Genomic DNA, 14,085 nt, shown 5'->3' on the forward strand with positions numbered 1-14,085 from the left:
AGAAAGATGTTCTTCCTTTGTTTAAAAAAAAAACAAAAACCCAAAACATTTGACATTAATGGCAATGGTTGTCATCAGTTTTCTTTTACACAGACCAAAGGAGAAATACCCCAAAACAAACAAATCCCTAACAAGCCTGCGGTAAAAGGAGGGAATACTTTTGTTATCACTGGGCTGAAATTATGAGATTATCATCCATGTGCCTTGCAGGAGACCAGGGAGTCAAAAATACTCTAAATTTACACACTGCAGAATGATGTAGGGGCAGTGGAGTCCAGTCAGGCTGGTTTACACATCTGACCTACCTGTGTTGAAGTGAAGAGAGTGAAGAGACTGCCTGGAAAGCTTAGACTTAAGATTGCCTTAGAAAAATCAAAATCTTTTCTTATTGTAAAATCCTGGATGAGAGTTTGAGAATTGGTCAGGATTTTTACCTGGGTGAAGGCTCAAAAGAGCCAAGTTCAGCAAAGCACATGTTCCTTTGTGTTGTGGTGACTTTTAATTTAGTATAAACATTGTTATCAAATATTTACTGCTACCTGCAAAATATAAAACTCTCTTTATAATGAATAGTGTTTTAAAAAAATACTGTTATTTATTAACTTCTAACTTTAATTTTCAATTCTTCGTTAATTTTTCTTGTGCTTCTGTTGTGAAAACAATGTTGAGTTTGCAATGTTCAGTATAAATTTACATGAAAGTGGTTTGGGGGTTTATTTTGCTTTCTAAAATAGCATCCATAGAGATCAAGAAGGAAATGGTTTGTTTATGTGGTGATTTGCAAGAGCAGAGATATGCAATGGTCCATCCTCACCCACAATCAGTGTCAATGCCATTTATTGTTAAGGAGCATCTTAGCTCTGACTATTCATCTGGGACATTTACCTCTGGAGAGAATGGCATGTACTGGGTGAGAATATTTCTTCCAAAAAGAATTCATCATCAAGTTTGATGTGATTTTTTTAAAAAGCTTTTTTACAACCATTGGATGATAAAGTAAATGCCAGGAAAAGAATCTGCTCATTCTGTACTTTCTGCTCTATAGTCTAGAGCTGACACAGCTGGTAGATCATCCAAGGCACACATTGGCTTTTCTAGAAATTTCAAATCATACCAAACAGTTTGAGGTGCTTCTTTTTCCATTGTTGTCTCTTTAAACTGAGAATTGTCAGCCCATTGTGATGAATGTCATAGTTCTTTATTCAAAAGGAAAAAATATTTCCTATGTTTTAGAATCCATAGCTTCTAAACCATCCTTCAAATCATCAGAGAGCAATTGGAACAAGACTGGTATCTGCCCAGTTGATATCTGGTGCTGGCTGCTTCACTTTTCCAGAATTACTTTGCTTTTCCTTCCTGTCCACTTGGGCTGTCACTGGAGGGAGAGATCAAAGAAAAGATGTCTGGCTGCTTAATCAGAAATCTACAGTCATCAAAACCTGCCATCATCTCACTCCTAATAAGAAATGAGCTAGAGAAACTTTCCTATTTGAATTCTTTTCTTTTTACTGCTGTGCTGGAGGACTGACACAGGGTGGGAATGTCCCTGTGGCTCTGGTGTGGTGGAGTGGTGTCAGGCTCCTGGGAAGAGATGGAGAGGGAGCAAGAGGCTTCTCCTGGATAAGGCAGGTGGGGAGGGTGGGGTGAGTTTGGTTGGGATCCCCTGAGCTTCCCAGAGCTGAGCATCCAGTGTCCCTGAGCCTCCTGCCCTGCAGGAGAGCAGACACTTCCTTTAAACCCCAAAGCAGCCCGTGGTGCTCAGGGGTTTCACTGGGCTCTCAGCTCCCCTGGCTCTCTCCAGCCCTTCCACCCAGGTGTGGGTGAGGTCGAGATGAGTGGTTGACAAAATATACAAAAAGGGTTCAAAAATCACAATCATTTTGGAAAACGAAGCGAAACCTGCTTCCAGGGAGGCTGAGGTTGATCTGCTTTGTGTTTTGACCATTTATGGGGTTCTTATGGATCTCTTTAAAAGCTGTTTCACTCTGCTATTCAATAAAAAGCATATTTACCATAGCAACCACTTAGGCCATGAGGAACATATACTACCTCCGAGATGGAGGCCACCTTCCCAAAGAGCCACAGCTGGCATTTGTAATGTGATCTTTTGTGCTACTTACAATGTTGGAGGGAGAGGAGGAGGGAGGGAGGGAGGGAGCGGGGAGAGCAGTGGGTTTTTGGGAGGGAGGGGGGCAGGTTCTGCAAGGTTTAATGTTTATTTCTAGCAGCAAACTGTTTTGCCTTGTTCTGTTAAAATATATAAATAAGGGGCAGCTTTTTCCACCCTTTTTCCTGGCACCGACCCCAGGCCACATTAATTTTGTGGAGTGAAAATGGTCTCTTTTTTTCCTTGGTAAATAAAGTTAGAGCGGGTAATGGCATTTGTGGGAGATAAAGTGGCTGCAGATGCCAGTTGGCCTGGGATGTGTCAGGCATCTCTGGTGTCCCCATTGCTGCTGCTGTGCCTGCCCACAGCACCTGGGACCTGGCTGCTCTTGCACAGGGCTCTGTATCCACTTCTGTCTGCATTTGTGAAAACACAGTTAATCTTTTTGTGGAACAGGGATGGGTATTTCATGGGCATCCTGATGTTTCTGTGCAAGTGTAACATGTAGGGATAGAAACTGGTTCTCTACCCTGGTTGCTGAGTCTAGTCTACCCATAAAGTGTACCCATGCCAGTTTTTCATCTTCAAATCAGTTGGGCTGCCCTGAAGATCTGTAGGAAAATGCTAACACCTGCAAATCACTTCTTATCTATCCCCTATCTCTGAAATCAGGATTTGAGGCTAATCTTCATAGCTGGATTACAAAGAGAGGAAAGGAGAGTGTGGTGGCTTGAGTTTCCCTCCCTCGTTCTATTTCCTTTTTTTTTCCTTTCCCACTTTCGTTTTTTTCTTCCCCCCACCTTTTTTTTTTTTTACCCTTCCTTTTTTCTTTTTTTTTGTCTTCCCTTTTTTAACACTCTTTCTTCTCAGTGCTTGGCTGTGACAACCACAAGCTCTGTGTCAGTTTTTACTCCCAGCTCCAGTGAAACTCCCCTTAGGAGTTCAGCTTAATGACTCAAGGCTGCATAACATGGCCGTCTGTAATGTCTAAAGTAAAATCTGTTCTATTTGTCAGCCATCCTCCTTTTAGATTTGTTTAAGAACATTAAGTTAAGACTACAAAAATTGAAGCAAAAGACCAGCATGAATAATTTGGCTGAATTGCTGTCCCCAGTGCCGAGGGCTGGGTTAATACTGCTTTTTCATGGTACTTGAGAGAGTCTCCAAGGTCCGTAATGAGAAACAGAATATTAAACTGAAATTATGTTCAGTGTGTCTTGAGGAAGGTACAGCATGAGGCTCCATTTAAGACCAGTGCATTTATTTACATTTAGGTGCTTCACTCATCTGGTAAGACTTTTTGCATCTTGCTATGGCACAGTCATGCTGCTTATCTGTGTCCAAAGGTGAAAGAAAAATGGGGCAAAAATTGTTTTAATAGTATGTTATTAAGCTTGCTAGGTCAAAATTTTGTATTCAGCCTGCAGACAGTACTATTACGAGGCTGGGATATTTTTAAAGTGCTTTTTGTGGTTATTTTCCCCTCTTTTTTTTTCTGACCTTTGATTTCATTGAAGGTATTAAGATTTTGTGAAACAGCAGGAAGTTTTGGGTGTAAAGCAGACCCCAGCTTGCTCTCAGGGGGTGGGGTGCTAGTTGTCCTGAAGTCCCATGGTCAGTGTGCACCTGATTTTATCCACATGTGTGCTGCCAGCATGGTGATAGGGATGGGAGATGGGTGATGTAGGAGTGGGAATCTCACATGAACATTTTCTGTTGCAGCCTGGACAGGCAGGTGAAAGTGAGCAAGGTCTGTCTGTGTGAGGATCTCTGAAATCTGCTCACTGCAGAAAGCAAGCTCCTTTAAAACCCTTTTTTATCTGTTCGCATTCCTACAACATTAAGGGGAAAACCAGTGCTGTTCTTCCCTGTTCTCTACAAAGTAAATACTCTGATCCAGCCTGTTTTGGGCAGGAGTGTGGGTGAAAGCCCAGTCCTGGGATCCTGCCTCCTGCAGGCTGTGCAAAGACTTGCTTTTAGCTTCCTTACTACTTGGCAAAAACATTCAGAAGGCAAGATGATGGTGTCTTGGTACAATATATTCCTTATAAAACTCTAAGGGGTTTAAAAAATTCCTGCATTTTGAAGTAAATGTCAGTGCTAACCTCGGGGAGAGGACTTCCAGTACTTTTTGGCCTAATATGTAAGGAACACAGCCATATAGTAGACTGAATCACCAAGAACAAAGAATCACTGTGCAGCAGTGTATCTATTTTTTTTCCTTTTTTTTTTTAAGTAAAAATGTTTTTTCAAAACATAATGTGACAAGCAAAACTGAAGGCAAAACCATCTGAAACATACTGACTGTTCTCAGCCTCTTCAATGAGCATGGGCTGTGGGCATCTGGGACCTCTGGGTGTCAGGAGTTTTTTTTCCCAGAGCAACTGGAGTTGAAGTCTGCCCTGCCTGTTCCCTAATTTTTTTTGTCTAATGTGGTTTGTACTTCTGCATTTTAAAGAAAAAACAAATACCTACTAGTGACAATTAGGTTTATTTTAGGCAGATTTTAAAATGCACCTTCAGTGCAGGCTGGAAGTGGGGTGCACCTGGACATACATGTGTCCTGTATGTGTGGAGCCACCTGGAACCATAATCTTGCAACTTCCACTCACAGTGCTCTGAGAGGGCTTTTAAAGCTGTTGCTTTGTTTGTCTTTTATGTTCTGTTGTAGGGAGGCTGTTCTTCCTCTGCAGTAACCTCTTGAGATGTTCATGGATTGCAGGCTGCCTGCAGGATGACAGGACACCCTCTTCTGTCCCTAGAGATCTGCAGGGTGATCCAGGAGCAGCACAGTGGTGTTGTGGTGGAAGGACTTGGCTGGGCATTGATGTCAGTGCCTGGTGTTGAGAGGGACACGTTGTGGGCAGGAGGAGAGGGCTGTGTCTGAGCTGTGCTGGTGCCCAGTCTGTCCATCCCTCATGCCTGGCAGGTCATGGACCCAACACGCAGATCCCCGAGACTCACACTGCAGAAACACCCACGCAGGCTTAATTGGAAAGCTCCTTTAGTGACTCTCTCCTTTTAAAATACTCTATACTTTATTTGGCTAATTGCTTTGGCAATTGCTAAGTAAATAAAATGTTTCATTAATACATGCCCAAAAGTATGCAAACGTCTTGTCCTGAATTTTTGGAGCTTCTTGGAGTTAAGCCACAGAACAAATTAAGCTTGCTGAGAATTTTGTGGCTGAATCTTTCGCCACTAATTCCTTTTGATTTTTTTTTCTTGTGTTTGAAGCAATCCTGTGTACAAACCAGAATGTTTAGGGCTAAGTATAGAATTCACCTACCGGCAGCCCAATAAAATTGTTTTGGATGGGTTCCTATAAAACACACCCATTATATTCAGTACCCATTAAATATGAATGGAAACCTAGTGCTTGGTTTGTGTAGACAGCAGAAGAAATTTGGGCTCCTTGAAAGTAATTCCCTTGGTAATTTGATATGTTTGTGAAATAGTTCAGACTTAGGGGACTGTTTCATGGCCTTGTGTTTACTCAGTAGCACAATGTCCATCCTCTACAGCCCTCCTTTCAGTACTGGAGGGATCTCCTCTGCTGTAATGCTGAGGCTGGGGAAATGTGCAGGCTTGCACCTCTTACTGTGAAGTGAGCAGGAATTTAATGCTTCTGCAAACATCAGTCAGCACTAAAGTACCTTCAGAAGACACCTTGGGGCTGGATTGGCAGCTGGGATGAATTGTCACGCTTGGTTGTAGTCAGGAGATCTGTGGGTAGTTCCAAGAACTCTGAAGTATTTGAATGCTGGGATATTTCAGCTGTGAATAAATGCTGTAAAATGTACAGTACTGCCAACCCCAATTGTTCTAGGATCATGAGTCAGGCCTCAAAAGATCATGGGGATTTGTGGGACGGGGGGTTGTGTCTTGTTTTTGTTTGTTTTCTATTTCTTAAATAATACATTTTGTATTCTCTTTATTTGTTCTGTTTCCTGAGCCTGCAGGGTATACTCTGCTCAATCTCAAAGTTTTCTCTATAGCAGTTTGTGAGCTTGCTGTGTGCTGTAAGAGGAGTCTGAGGTTCTTCCCTGAACACTCGACTTCAAGGCTACCATGCCTTGAAAAACAGCAAGTGCTGCTAGACTGGCTGTGAAATTCTGGGAATTAGCAACCCTAAGTGTTGCTCCAGGAGAAGGCAGCTGAGTAGGGTGTTAGGATAGGCTCAAACCCTCATCTGTTGAGCATCCATTTCTTGTGAATCATCTGGTTTGACTTTGGGAGGAGAACCTGGTCCTTGGTGCCAGCAAAGGCTCTGGGTTTTGAGTGCTGGGGTACTTACCTTGTAATGGATGGCTGCAGCATTTCCAGGCAGGCTCAGGCTTCTCTAACATCACAAGGGGTGGCTCAGCAGGTCCTCCTGAAGTGCAGGTTTATAGCTGTGGATATTGCAGTGAACCAGCTGCAGTTTTGGTTTCCTGAAGAGGCTGTACAGTCTTGCGTATAAGTTGGAGCCTTGAGATTTGACATTTTGGTTTGTTATGACACACCAAAGTATATATCTCTCTGACATATCTGAGTATTGAAGCTCTCTGGGTGAAGGGGAAGTAAGACAAAAGCTTGCTCATCACATTATCTTAAAAAAGATGTAGCCTTGCTGCCTTCAGTATGGTTGGAAGTGCATCTCCTACTGGATTCCTTCTTGTATCTTATAAAACAAGCCCTTATGTCCTTAATATGACACAAATAGGATACCTAAATTCTGGCCATTTTTGACTAGTTAGTCTGGGCTGCAGTAGACCTGCAGAGAGCAATATTTTGAGAAACCTGTACTGGAAAGATAGTTTGGGAAGATATTTCAGCACAGAGGACTGCAAGGTGCATTTTGAATTCAATCACATGGCAGTTTGTTATGCTGAAGCATGCGTGTTAAATGAACTTCTAGGGACCTGTGTGGGCCTACAATTAAACACCAGCAGGCCGTGAGCTCTCCATCAGAGGAGTGGCCGTGCCAGGCGGAGCGGGGAGGACGCAGACGGTCGGTCCCCGGGGCCCGGGCGGGCGCGAGGGCTGCAGCAGCAGCAGCAGCTCGGCCTTGGCAGCGGCCGAGGCGCCGCAGCAGCGCCGGGTGATGCTGCAGAGCCAGATGGGTGAGCCTGTCAGATCAAAGTTGATGCGCGCCGAGGGTGGCAGACTTGGCAGGGCCGCTCGCCGCAGGTCCTCCTCCCCGCGCACCCCGTCTGCAGCTGAAGTTTGTGGCTGGATTCAATCTGGAGCTCAGAGAAGTAGGTACTGAATAATGCAGCCTCCTCTGGAGCCAGAGCCTGTGCTGACTGGGGCAGGAGCAGCCATCATGTACAGAGCAGAAGGTTTAATGGGTATGATATGGCTGTCGCAGACATCTTTTCACTAAAAATCCTCTTTTGGGGATTTTTTCCCTTCTGAGAAGCTGAGGCTTCAGAAATAAAATGTAAACAATGCTGCTGTAGAATGCATCAAGTGGATTTTTGATTGGGCCATCTTGAATGTTTACGATTATTGGCCAACCACAGACCAGATAGCTTAAACTCTCTGTCCGAGCCACAGATCTTTGTTATTCATTCTTTTATATTTTTAGCTAGCCTTAAGAGGAAACCTTTCCTTCTATTCTTTTTAGTATAGTTATAATGTAATATATATATATATCATAAAATAATAAATCAAGCCTTCTGAACATGGAGTCAACATTCTCGTCTCTCCCCTCATCCAAGAAGCCCTTTGAACACTGTCACATATGGCCCTGGCACTTATTTTTCTCCAAATTTCCAGAACCACAGTCTTCCCTTACCAGTCCAGGTTTGGGCTTGTTGAGGCAGAATGGAAAAGCCCAAATACCCAGTGGAAGTGGCTGTCTCAGAATAACTATTCCTCATTATCTCTCCATGCGGCCACTCTCATTCAGCAGTAAGAGGTCCTTTGTGTGGTTTAGCTTAATCCGCTTTGGAAACGGATTAAGCTAAATCTCACAAAGGAACTCTTAGTGCTGAATAACAGTGTCCACACGGAAAGATAATTCGAAATAGTTGTTCTGCGTTTTTCAATTCACACTTGAGCACAAAAACTTTCCCGTGCAGATGAGCCTACTTGAATAGGAACCACCTATTTTCTGTCTAAACAAGGTCTGTGTGCTGTGTCCAGGTGCTATAGTAAAGTAAACAGCACGTATTTTTCATTAAAAAGAAAGGAAGGAAACCAGGATTGCTGGGCTCAAGACCATTTTTTTGCCAATTTGCTCGAGGATTATTGCTTTTCTCACCAGTTCATGTGGTTTGGGATTAGATTATTCATGGGATGCTTTACTTTCTGGAATGTGTAGACATTTCTACTCTCCCTTGTGAAAGAAACTGGAGTTGCCTTGTAAGCCAGTGCATAAAGAGAAGGAAGGATGCTTTCTGCTCTGCCCTATGCAGACCTGTTTGGCAAGGGGCAGACCCATTTTGGAAAGCCTTTGGGGAGTTAGAGATGTTACAATTAACAAGGAGTGATTCCTTTGTAAAACAAGCTCCCACCCCAAATCTGTCCCCAAGCAGTGTTCTGTGCCTATTTTCACAAAAGGAAGCTAGAAATAAGTTGTCAAACAGATTTTGGGTTTGGATGTGCAGTGGGCTGGTGATAGGGGTCTGGTTCCAGGGGAACTTGGAAGCTTTGCTCATATCTAACAGATACCTGTGAGTAAAGTCATTGAGCGCTTTACCCAGGTGGGGAAGCATTGCTCACTCCTCTGTTTCACCAGTCTGGCCAGAACAGATGCTAAGTAACTTTCCATAGTTGATTTTGAGAAGCTGACGATTTCCTCATCTGTATTTTAGAGGCAAGCAAAAAGGCCTGTAGCCCCACAGGAAAGCAAAAATAAATAAGTAAAAAAAGAACAACACAGAAACTGAAGTAGTTTTTGAAATCTAAACCTAAAATCCTTGCATCTTATCAGACCTTAGGGGAAAGTTACTTTTGGTGTCATTTGGGTCCTTGTGTCAGATGTACCTTACACCTCAGGTCTTGGAATTAGTAAATTTGGGGGAGCTGGACCAGTCCTTCCTCTGCCTTGGCTTGCAGTAGCCATGCACCCAGGCCCCCATCTATGGGAATGATATGTGCAAAATGAGGGATATGTTTGGTTTAAAGGTTATTTTTAAAAGTTTTTTCCTCCAACTTTATTCTTCTACCCTCTTGGTACAGATTAAGGACCTGATGGTGACCCTGGGCCCTGCAGTGCAGGCCTGCAGAAAGAGTTGCAGTTTCCTAGGAGAGGCGAGTGGTTCTTTAACATGCATTTTTCCTTTTGGCACGACTCAAAGACTTCTCAACTGCTATTACTGTGGAAACCAGCTTCCCCTTCCTTTTTACTCTTTAGGCCTTGATTCAAGAAATCATTAAACATGCGTTGATGTCCATCGGTGTTCAGGACAACACTTAAGCATGTGCTCAAAGTGCTGTCTTGTGTAGTGATGCTTTTCTGAGTTGAGGTGCTTGAAATGAGCATTTGTATGAAATAAAGTCCCTTCCTGAGAGACAATTGTGGCCTCTGCCTATCCCCCAACTCCGAAAAGAAAGAGGAGAAGGAATAGTGCGACCTGAACCCTTCTCCCCTGGAGCTTGTCCTTGTGCTGACATATTTCTTCCCAGGGCTGTAGGAGGAGTAGTAGAAGAAAAGCTGAAGAAGGATTTTGGTCTCTTAATGCCCATCTGCCCACTGACAAATGAAGAAAATCTGAGCATGGTCTCCTTCCCTGGCTGAAAGAATAGTGTCTGGGAAAGGAAAGAAAACAAAAAGAAGTTGGCCTAATCTGTGCCTGCAGAGCTCTGCAATGTCAATGTTGAGTGCTGTGGGCATGTGACTGCCCTGTAATAAAGAAATGATGTTTTATGGAGGAAAACAGAATGAAGAGACCTGAAAGCCACCAGACTTTCTTACTATGCACTTATGGCTCCTACCCAGCAGCTGCATGGAAGCCATATCATTAGAAAACCCCAAATGTCTGCAGTGAAGCTTTCCCTGGCAGCAGAACTTCTGTCACTGCATGTTGGGCATGTCTACGTGGTTAATTAATATTAAGCAAGCAAGAGTTTGAATTGCTAAAGCCATAACTGCTCCACATTGACTCCTCATGTCCATGCTTTTCAGGCATGTCCAGCTCTTTGGACGGAAGTCATCTACTGGACATGAAATAACCTGCTCCTTATTAAAGGGCTCTGATGGCCAGGACGGGTTACTTTGGGATAAGCTCCGGTGTGAATCTGAGGCAATGCTGGTTGCTCCACAATTGCTGCCTGAGGGGTAAATGTGAGGCAGCAGCTGCCATTTGGGCTGGAGGTGTCTAGCATGTGGCTGGGCAGTTAGAGAGGTGCTGTAAGGCCTTGCTGGGCTCACCCTGCAGTGACTTGTTCTGCTCGTCATGCCCGGGGCATGTCCAGGGAGCGTCCGCTCACACCGGAGATGGATTGTTAAACTCCATTCCTGCACAGGCAACCCTGGGCACCTCAGGTCACTGCACTGAGGAATTGTGGGGCGAGTAAACAGTGGGAAAGTGTGAGGGAGCAGTCACAGCACTGGTGGTAGAGAGGAACCAAGCCAAAGAGCTGGTGCCATGTTCTTGTCTGGCCAACTCAATCTCCTCCACGCCTGGGTGCCCAGCTGGGCTTGTGATTCTTGAAATAAACCATCACCTTGCTCCTGTTTGCTGGTGGATGGACTGGGGGCCTTAGTCTGGGGATGGAAAATTAGGTACCCTTCCCAAGTGCCATTTAAGCCTGGTAGTGCCTTCTCCCTGTGGACACAGTTTCATTGATGTGACTGTGTAACGAGCAGGTCAAAGCACTTGGTGCAAATTAAAGATAATTTCATTATCATTTTACTGTTACCTGTATTTAGGAAGATGTAGTAGACACGGAACTGTCAGAAAAGCAGATTGTTGTCGCTGCCTCAGACTGCCCAAATGCAGGGGAGATGGGGCTGAGCAGTGCCCACAGCAGCAGTTGGGCTGCTGTACGTGTGTGCTGTGACGGGCACCGTATGCTCACATCCCTTTCCCAGGAAGGTAGCGTGTTCTGCATATCAGATCATGGCAAAGCTGGAAGTGATGTACAGCTCCCCTGAGTCTGAGTTCACAGTCCAGACTGGTAGGCTAGCCTGTCTCTGACATGCATATTTAATGCTGTAGTTGTCTTTGCATATTTTGCTGGAGGGGACTAAAGGCAAAAGAAAAAACCAAACCCGGTTGTTCACCTGTCCTTCAGCACAGGTGAGCTTTGCACTTTTTCCTTTAGACATCTGTGAGACATTTAAAAGAGCATCATGGGTTCCTGACATCAAAGAGTTAATAGCAGTGAGTGGGTACAATAGCTCATTAGGACTTAAACGTGGGCTGCAAACTCAGAAATCTTGATAATTTTGGTCTATAAGGACACTGAACTTTCAACCCTAGTTCAGCAATAATAAATGCCTGTTAAGTAAGGCTTCCTTTTATGAAGAGAGGGTGGATGGATGCATTTCAATGGGCTTTAAAAGTCTTGCTACTCGTTTCAGCGTCTGCTGGCCGAATGCATCCGGGCATGGGAAGGCATTTCAAGATCTGCACAAAAAGCACTTTGAAGTATAACCTTTGTGAGCATCTTAGCTAAACCTGACTGCAGTTGGAAGCAGCACTTTATCTATTTATTTACTTGGGAAGTATTTTTCTTTCAAAGTTGCTTAAAAAAAAACAAAAACAAAAAGCCAAGCCAAAAATAAACCTGTGAGCAATTAAATGAAAATGCAGTTTTGAAACTTTGACCCAAAGTGAAAGGTGATGGTGTACGTTTGCTTTTCTCGTGGATGTTTTCATAACCAAATATATCAGCGCTGATTTTTAAAAGCAGGGAAGGTGAAGCTGTGCTTTGGGATAGAACCCGGGGAGGTGCTCAGGCTGACAGCCCTGCCACCTTGGAGAAGAGGGGCTTGGGAATGTAGCCATCCTCTAGCCCATGGTGGCTGTGCCCAGAGGAATCCCAGCGAGAGACTCAAAAATCTTTTAACAACCCAATTGTTTACCTGTAGAAGGTTCCATTATGATGGGGACTAAGATCCAAAATAACTCTCAGAGTGGCTGCCAGTTCCCACTTCATAAGCTGCAATCTTCCTTGCCTTGAGTTCGCAGGTCTTGGTTCAGACAGGCTTCTGCTGAGGTCCTACATGAGAGCTGAAGTTGTGTGTGTGTGTGTTTTACCTCGCCTCTCGGAGAGCACGAGGGAGACCTCCGTGAAGAGAGTGACAGGGTTTGATATAAACCAGCAGGGCTGCATTGCTGCCATTATTCGACAGTAAAGCCTTTCACAATGCCATATGCTGTGCATTCCAGCGCAGCAGCCGAGGGTGTGATATAGTTAAAGCACACTCGGCAAACAGGAAACGCTGGTGACCGCTGTGTGTGCTTTTCATGGAGATAAAGTATTGAGAGCGTAACGAAGGGGAAAAAAAAGCTGCTGGGAATGGGGGGAGAGGACGGCAGGGTGAAGGAGAGGGATGTATTTTGGGCCTGACGCTCCGGTCATTATGAAAACACAGGCAGGAAATGCAGCCGCGAAGCAGCGGAGAAAACACTGCTTTGCTCCAAGATGTTTGTTTTACTCCATTACATGTATTTTCTAGTCTGCTGCTGGGTAGTGAGAGTGGATGTGTGTGGTTTGGGTTTTTTTCGAGTGTTTTTCTTGTTTTTCCCTTTTTTTTTGTTTGTTTTGTTTTGGTTTTTTTAATTAACTTTATTTTATTTTTAAAGTTCCTGCCACTCTGGCTTAGTATCCAACTCCCTTCCCCTCTACCCTACCCTGGTTACTAATGAAAGGCTATTTTAAGAGCCTGGAGTTCAGTAACAGATATTTCATACTCCAGGAAAATGTGGACAGCGGTGTTTAACCCAAGCACAGTTATTTTCCTGGGCAATGGCTCTGCAAAAGGCATTGCAAAGCCTCCTCGGAGTTAGGAAGTCGCTGTTGCAGGGCAGGGAGGAAGGCAGGGGGATGGGACCAACAGGTCCTCAGATGGGGAGAGCTCTGAATCATAAACACACCATAGCTTTAATAAAATAAATGAAGTGGAGCCTTTTCAGACGAGGGCAGACTGTATTGGGGCAAGCCAGGCTTTTAACGTTGGGAGTGAAAATTGACAGGCTGAGAACTGGGACATAAACAAAAATGTCAGGCCCTGGGAGTCTTGTTCACTGGACAATGTCTCAATTGTTTCAGTGATTTTTCGCAGGCAGCAGGGGATAGTGGGAGATTTAACTCTTTACTGGCCGTGTAGGAGCTGGAGGTGCTCGCAGAGTGAGGAAGTGGCAGAGAAGAGCATTTTTGTTTGGAAATGATTAAGCATGTCAGTGGGTGATAAGGGAAGGTCACGCTGTTCTCTGCATACTTGTCTGCTGTTAAAGTTGGGCTTCACACTTCCTTAATTTTATTTAGGTTTTGCTCCCTGCTTGGAAAAGTGTTTTTGGGTTTTTTCCCCCCCCTTCTAAATGGTTTTGGTTTTTATCAGAAAAATGAGATCATGGAGCAGAGCAGTAGATATACAAGAAGAAGGGAAAGTGTGTGTGTGTTACATTTTTTTAAAAATTAGTACTTCTTCATTAAATGGCTGACAGGCAAGCTTGGTATTTTAAGGCTGTCTAGATTATTTGAAGCAGGCTGAAATGTGATAGGGAATACCCTTTATTTTTTTAACTGCTTTACTGTTTTGCCTAAGTCTCAAAATAAAAAGCCATCTTCAAAGAAGGCAGAGGAGAGACGAGGAGCTTAGCTGTCTCATCATACTTTTGCTTTATTTATTATAAAAACAAACATTGAAACCTGTTGCATACCAGCCTGACATGGGCAAGGTCCAGAAAGCTGTAGCTGGTAATTCTTTACTCATCAGGTTTTGAATGTGTGTTTTGTTGTGGGCAGGGGGGAGGAGGGCGAGACGCAAACCGAAGTTGCTTCTTCAGGGCGCAAAAGCTGTTGAGGTTTATTTGCAG

The 14,085-nt window shown here is 44.1% G+C and overlaps 1 protein-coding gene across 21 annotated transcripts in view; it reads left to right on the forward strand.

Annotated features, from left to right (window-relative positions):
* Positions 1 to 14,085, forward strand: part of TCF7L2 (transcription factor 7 like 2) — a 171,717-nt gene that overhangs the window by 60,826 nt on the left and 96,806 nt on the right. The window lies entirely within an intron of this gene.

This window comes from Zonotrichia albicollis, chromosome 7 (genome assembly GCF_047830755.1).
Source record: "Zonotrichia albicollis isolate bZonAlb1 chromosome 7, bZonAlb1.hap1, whole genome shotgun sequence".
In the NCBI taxonomy this organism is placed as follows: Eukaryota; Metazoa; Chordata; class Aves; order Passeriformes; family Passerellidae; genus Zonotrichia; species Zonotrichia albicollis.